The sequence below is a fragment of the Salmo salar genome, chromosome ssa01, assembly GCF_905237065.1.
Source record: "Salmo salar chromosome ssa01, Ssal_v3.1, whole genome shotgun sequence".
Taxonomy (NCBI): Eukaryota; Metazoa; Chordata; class Actinopteri; order Salmoniformes; family Salmonidae; genus Salmo; species Salmo salar.
Genome location: NC_059442.1, coordinates 42555012 through 42561570, shown reverse-complemented (window position 1 = coordinate 42561570; position 6559 = coordinate 42555012).

Here is a 6559-nt window from a genome sequence, read left to right as displayed (position 1 = left end):
GCGGGTGGGCGGGCGTGCGGGCGTGCGTGTGGATGTGTTTAACTATACTTGTGTAAACCAACAAGAATTTCATCAACTGGGGACATTTTGTTAGTCCCCACATGGTCAAATGCTATTTCTAGGGGGTTTAGGGTTACGGTTAGATTTAGGGTTTGGTTTAAGAGGGTTTCTGTTTATGCTGGTATCGAACCTTGGGTTCTTTCTGCCCTGTTTCTATATTGTACATCAGACCGGCCTGGAGAGGGTGAGAGAACATGAAAGGCCCAGAGCTCCAAGGGGTCACTCATCACAGTTCAACAACAGAAGAAACACATTTGTTGATAAAGTGCTGGGGGTAAACAAGTTTAATTTTAAAACACATTTTATATAATAAAATCATACTAAAACATGCAATCTGGATCAATAAATGAATAGATAAATAAGTACATAATTGGAAATCACACAAAGGTATGAAGGGATTAAGTGGTACAAAGATGAGTGCTATGTTGAAGTGCTTGATATAACAAAATTAAATTTAAAAAAGACAAAACCAGATTGAGCATATAAATACATCATTTTTTATTAAACTTCCTCCTCGTGTCGGTGGCTCCTCCGGCTCTCTTAATTAGGCCCTCGCTAACTCCCACCGTCAGTGTGTAACGTCGGTGTCCAACTCACACTCCCAAACATCCCCGGAATGCAGCCCACTTTCCAGCTCACTCTCCAGATCCCAATCACCGGAATTCTAATCACCTGTTCACACACCTGCATGTCATTACCACACACTATTTAGTTCAGTTCCTTGCACCCCATCACTGTGAGGTATTGTTTGTTTTGAGACACACTTTTTCGGGAGCGCTGGTTTTTCCCATCCGTCTCTCCTCCCGTGTAGGATAGTTTTCGCCTGCCTCACTCACGACGCCGTTTGCCTATTCCCTGCCTGTATTTTTGCCATTTTTGGACCTACCGTGTATGACCTTCTGCCTGCCCCTGGACCCAGCTACCTGCCTCCTCCTGTGGTCCGTTTCATTAAACCCCTGCTGCGCTTGAAACCAGCTCTCTGTCCCTCTCGTGTTCATTACACAATGCTTTATCCTACTCTTTACCATTCATACAGTGTCTTCTGATCCCTCCTGTCTCAGCCTCCAGTATTTATGCTGCAGTAGTTTGTGTCGGGGGGGCTAGGGTCAGTCTGTTACATCTGGAGTATTTCTCTTGTCTTATCCGGTGTCCTGTGTGAATTTAAATATGCTCTCTCTAATTCTCTCTTTCTCTCTTTCTTTCTTTCTCTCGGAGGACCTGAGCGCTAGGACCATGCCTCAGGACTACCTAGCATGTTGACTCCTTGCTGTTCCCAGTCCACCTGGCCGTGCTGCTGCTCCAGTTTCAACTGTTCTGCCTGCGGCTATGGAACCCTGACCTGTTCACCGGACGTGCTTGTTGCACCCTCGACAACTACTATGATTATTATTATTTGACCATGCTGGTCATTTATGAACATTTTAACATCTTGACCATGTTCTGTTATAATATCCACCCGGCACAGCCAGAAGAGGACTGGCCACCCCTCATAGCCTGGTTCCTCTCTAGGTTTCTTCCTAGGTTTTTGGCCTTTCTAGGGAGTTTTTCCTAGGGAGTTTTTCCTAGCCACCGTGCTTCTTTCACATGCATTGCTTGCTGTTTGGGGTTTTAGGCTGGGTTTCTGTACAGCACTTTGAGATATCAGCTGATGTACGAAGGGCTATATAAATAAATTTTATTTGATACCAAGTGGAGCCATGGTCTTAAGGTTTGCTATCCACATGGATTCAGCTGCTCTTCTTTGGCCTATGGTCCAGGAGGCTTTCATCTCGAGACCGGTGATGCGGATAGAGGTTGTAGGGTGGTTTTGAAAGTGTTTTACCAGGTGTGTTTGTCATGTTTTTTTCAATTGTGTAGAGGTGCTGTTTGAGGCATGTCAAGACTGTGTGACTGGTTTCTCCTATAGAAATGTTGTGGCATAATGTGCATGTTATGGCATGGACAATATTGGTGCTCTGAATGGTTGTGGGATAGGACTGGAGGTTTGTGCATGTGTATTTTGAATGTGTGGGAGTTATCTATAGTACTGTGGCTCAATAGGTGGTTTAGGAGTGGGTTTGTTGGAACATTTTACATTGACTAAGAGATCCCTTAGGTTGGGGTTTCTGCAGAATGCTGATACAGGTCTGAATCCCTTTAGTGGGGGAAATGTATGTTGTGTTTGGGTGAATATGGAATGAAGGAGTCTGTCTGAGAAGGTGCTGATGATGGTATAATCTGGGGTTCTGTATCTGTTGGGGGAATAGGAACAGGGGATCTGGGAAAGGTCTGAGGGTGGAGGACAGGGATAGGATGGGGGGATAGGGATACGGACCCAGAATCTGGAAAGGGTTAAAAATAGGTGTGGGCTGTTCGTCCAGGTAAGGAGTCAGTGCCTGGTCCAGAGTTCTGCAGGATAAGCTGTGGAGGTTAGGGGGGGATCAAGCATTCTGTTCTGGGTGAGGCCTGCCAGTGTGTTAGGGTTAGGGGGATCAAACATTCTGTTCTGGGTGAGGCCTGCCAGTGTGTTAGGGTTAGGGGATCAAGCATTCTGTTCTGGGTGTGGCCTGCCAGTGTGTTAGGGTTAGGGGGATAAAGCATTCTGTTCTGGGTGAGGCCTGCCAGTGTGTTAGGGTTAGGGGGATCAAGCATTCTGTTCTGGGTGAGGCCTGCCAGTGTGTTAGGGTTAGGGGGATCAAGCATTCTGTTCTGGGTGAGGCCTGCCAGTGTGTTAGGGTTAGGGGGATCAAGCATTCTGTTCTGGGTGAGGCCTGCCAGTGTGTTAGGGTTAGGGGGATCAAGCATTCTGTTCTGGGTGAGGCCTGCCAGTGTGTTAGGGTTAAGGGGATAAAGCATTCTGTTCTGGGTGAGGCCTGCCAGTGTGTTAGGGTTAGGGGGATAAAGCATTCTGTTCTGGGTGAGGCCTGCCAGTGTGTGTGCCTTTATGTACCTCAGTGACTGCTTTGAGTATCCCCTTAGGGTTAGGAGCTAGGGTTAAGGTTAGGGAAAATTGGATTTTGAATGGGACTGAATTGTATCTCCCCACAAGGTTAGCCGCGCAAGACTGTTTGTGTAGTTGCTTTTAATCTCTTTAGCTCGTCCCTGTAGTATAGGCAGAAAGGAAACTCGGTGATAACTCCCGCTGTGGAACATGGCCACTTCCAACGAGGACATAAAGAGCAGAGCACAGGAAAGGCCTGGTGTTGGTGTTGGAGAAGAAACCAAAGGGAACTGCTAAGCTGCTGTTGGAGCGTTTCACTAACTAATCTATCATGTAATTCCCTGCCTGGACTGGACTGTGTAGATCAGGGGCCAACTGTGTACACCAGGGGCCAAGGGCCGAAGCAGCACTTATCGCTATGTGTTCCCCACTGGCCCCCGCCCGGCCCGGCTGTCAACTTTCATCACAGCGCAGACACACAATGGGTGTGAGATAACATGACAAAACAGCTGGTTCCTATGAGATATGCCTATGAGATAATATAAATCCCTACATACTCCCATCCATATCTCCTGTACTAAAAGCGTATATAATCGTCTTTTATAGAGTTGGTCTGGCCAGCTCATTGGGCCAACGGGGAGAGAGGGACATAGTAAACTGTGGTAAAGGAAAGGAGAGGAGGAGGTGGTGGAAGAGGATCGGATCCTGACCTCGACAGTGGCAGGGCGCCATGCTTTCGAGTCTCTCTCATCAATTTGAAACGTAAGTGCGCCTGCCAAGCCGGCCCACCTGTGCCGCTCTGAGACATCATGCGATTATGTAGGGGGGTGGTGGGGGGTTGTCAGTGGGTCCAAGAAGGGTTGAAGGATTGTGCCGGGCCAGGGAATATGTCTGGGCCCTCAGGGTAGCAAGGGAGGTTCCATTTGAACCTCCTCTTTCATCATTACAACATTAACCCTGATCACACAGGTTTTACTTGATTGTCCAAAGGCTCTCTTGAGCTAGGGCTGAGTAGGGAGGATGGGAGGATGTCCTGAGAGAGAGAGAGAGAAAGAGTGCGAGAGAAAAAGAGCGAGAGGGAGGAAGAGGAGCCATCTATGTGAAAAGCTGATTCATCTGGGATCCAAGTAACATCTGTTTCTATGCCTGAACTTTTAAATAAGGCTCTGGGTATTAGAGACAATCCAATAGGAGGACATAAACAAGCAAAATCAATAGGAATGCAATGTGTTTGCAATTGGAGTCAGAACATCTTTGGGTCAGGTTCACATCTGTTTATTAAGATGTTACAACTGGAGAGAGACATCGAGGTGGAGCTGGGAGGGAGAAGAGGAGGGAAAGACACTGACGTAGAATTATCGTTAAGAATAATGAGATGACGCAGATGAGGGGGAGGATGAGGAGAATAATGATGATGGTAACAACAGAAACACTGATGATAACCGTAATGCCGCTACTTAAGTATGGTCAGCATTGGAAAGCCTCTATAATCACCACAGATACGCGAAACCAAAGGGAGCAGGAATCTCATTACCATTACTGCCAGCTAGGCGCCTCACCAAGTCATTCTGACGTTTTAACTGTGTGTGTGTGTGTGTGTGTGTGTGTGTGTGTGTGTGTGTGTGTGTGTGTGTGTGTGTGTGTGTGTGTGTGTGTGCGCGCGCGCAATGGTTTCACTGGCTGAGAAAAACACTGTGACTTTGGCAGACAGTCACCAGAAGTCAAACCAATTGCAAATAGAATTTGGAGATAATTTAATCTAACATGGGGAAGTCCACTGGAGGCTGTGGCTCTGGACAGGATCTGTGTCCGGACCGGCTGCCACAGAGGGTCTGGGCCAACCACTCACTGACCCAGAACAACTTCAGAATCCCTGACTCACTGCCTCCGCCCTCTAAAGCTGTCACACTATCTGAGTTCAGTTCTTTAAACATTAAAACAATTGTTATTTGAGTGCAAACTCAAGACAAATGTTGAGTTTTTTAAAAGACGAATACTGTGTACTAGATGATGTTGTGAGTCCTGTGTTATAGTGTATGTATGAAGTTGACACTGCATGCGAAGTTAAAGGCAGGGCAAGGAGGGAATGTAGGGTTAAAGTGGCTCAATGGTCCTTTGAGACTACTGGGATGTGTCCCAAATAGCATCCATTCCATAGTGCACTACTTTTGACCAGATTCCTATGGGCCCTGGTCAAAAGTAGTCAACTACAAAGGGAAAAGGGTGCCATTTGGGATGCGACCCTGGAGTCATGGTTCCATTTTAGTGACCCATCCAGTCCCTCAAATCCCATAAGCCCAGGCTCCGGCCACATCACTGAGGGTTTGGGACAGCCCATCTGGTAGATGAGTTGAATCTATGCTACTTTAAAATCACCAGTAGATTTAGGAGTTTTCTATTTAGGAGTTTACTGTAGATGATGGTGGAAATATCATTTGACGATGTCAGTCAAAATCTCTTCCCTCTCGATGAAAACGGAAGTAATGGTCAAGGAAAAAATTAAGACAGAAAAAGGAAATACAGTGGCTTGCGAAAGTATTCACCCCCTTGGCATTTTTCATATTTTGTTGCCTTACAACCTGGAATTAAAATAGATTTTCGGGGGGTTTGTATAATTTCATTTACACAACATGCCTAGCACTTTGAAGATGCAAAATATTTTTAATTGTGAAACAAACAAGAAATATGACAAAAAAAACGGAAAACTTGTGTGTGCATCACTATTCACCCCAGAGTACCTTCTTCCATATGTTTGGGGAGTCTCCCACATGCCTTTTGGCGAACACCAAACGTGTTTGCTTATTTTTTTCTTTAAGCAATGGCTTTTTCCTGGCCATTCTTCCGTAAAGCCCAGCTCTGTGGAGTGTACGGCTTAAAGTGGTCCTATGGACAGATACTCCAATCTCCGCTGTGGAGCTTTGCAGCTCCTTCAGGGTTATCTTTGGTCTTTTTGTTGCCTCTCTGATTAATGCCCTCCTTGCCTGGTCCGTAGGTTTTGGTGGGCGGCCCTCTCTTGGCAGGTTTGTTGTGGTGCCATATTCTTCCATTTTTTAATAATGGATTTAATGGTGCTCCGTGGGATTTTTGTTCAAAGTTCCGGATATTTTTTTATAACCCAACCCTGATCTGTACTTCTCCATAACTTTGTCCCTGACCTGTTTGGAGAGCTCCTTGGTCTTCATAGTGTCGCTTGCTTGGTGGTGTGCCTTGCTTAGTGGTGTTGCAGACTCTGGGGCCTTTCAGAACAGGTGTATATACTGAGATCATGTGACAGATCATGTGACACTTAGATTGCACACAGGTGGACTTTATTTAACTAATTACGTGACTTCTGAGGTAATTGGTTGCACCAGATCTTATTTAGATGTTTCTTAGCAAAGAGGGTGAATACATATGCACCCACCACTTTTCAGTTTTTAATTTGTTTACATTTTTTGAAACAAGTTATTTTTTTTATTTCACTTCACAAATTTGGACTGTTTTGTGTATGTCCATTACATAAAATCCAAATAAAAATCAATTTAAATTACAGGTTGTAATGCAACAAAATAGGAAAAACGCAGAGGGAGGTGAATACTT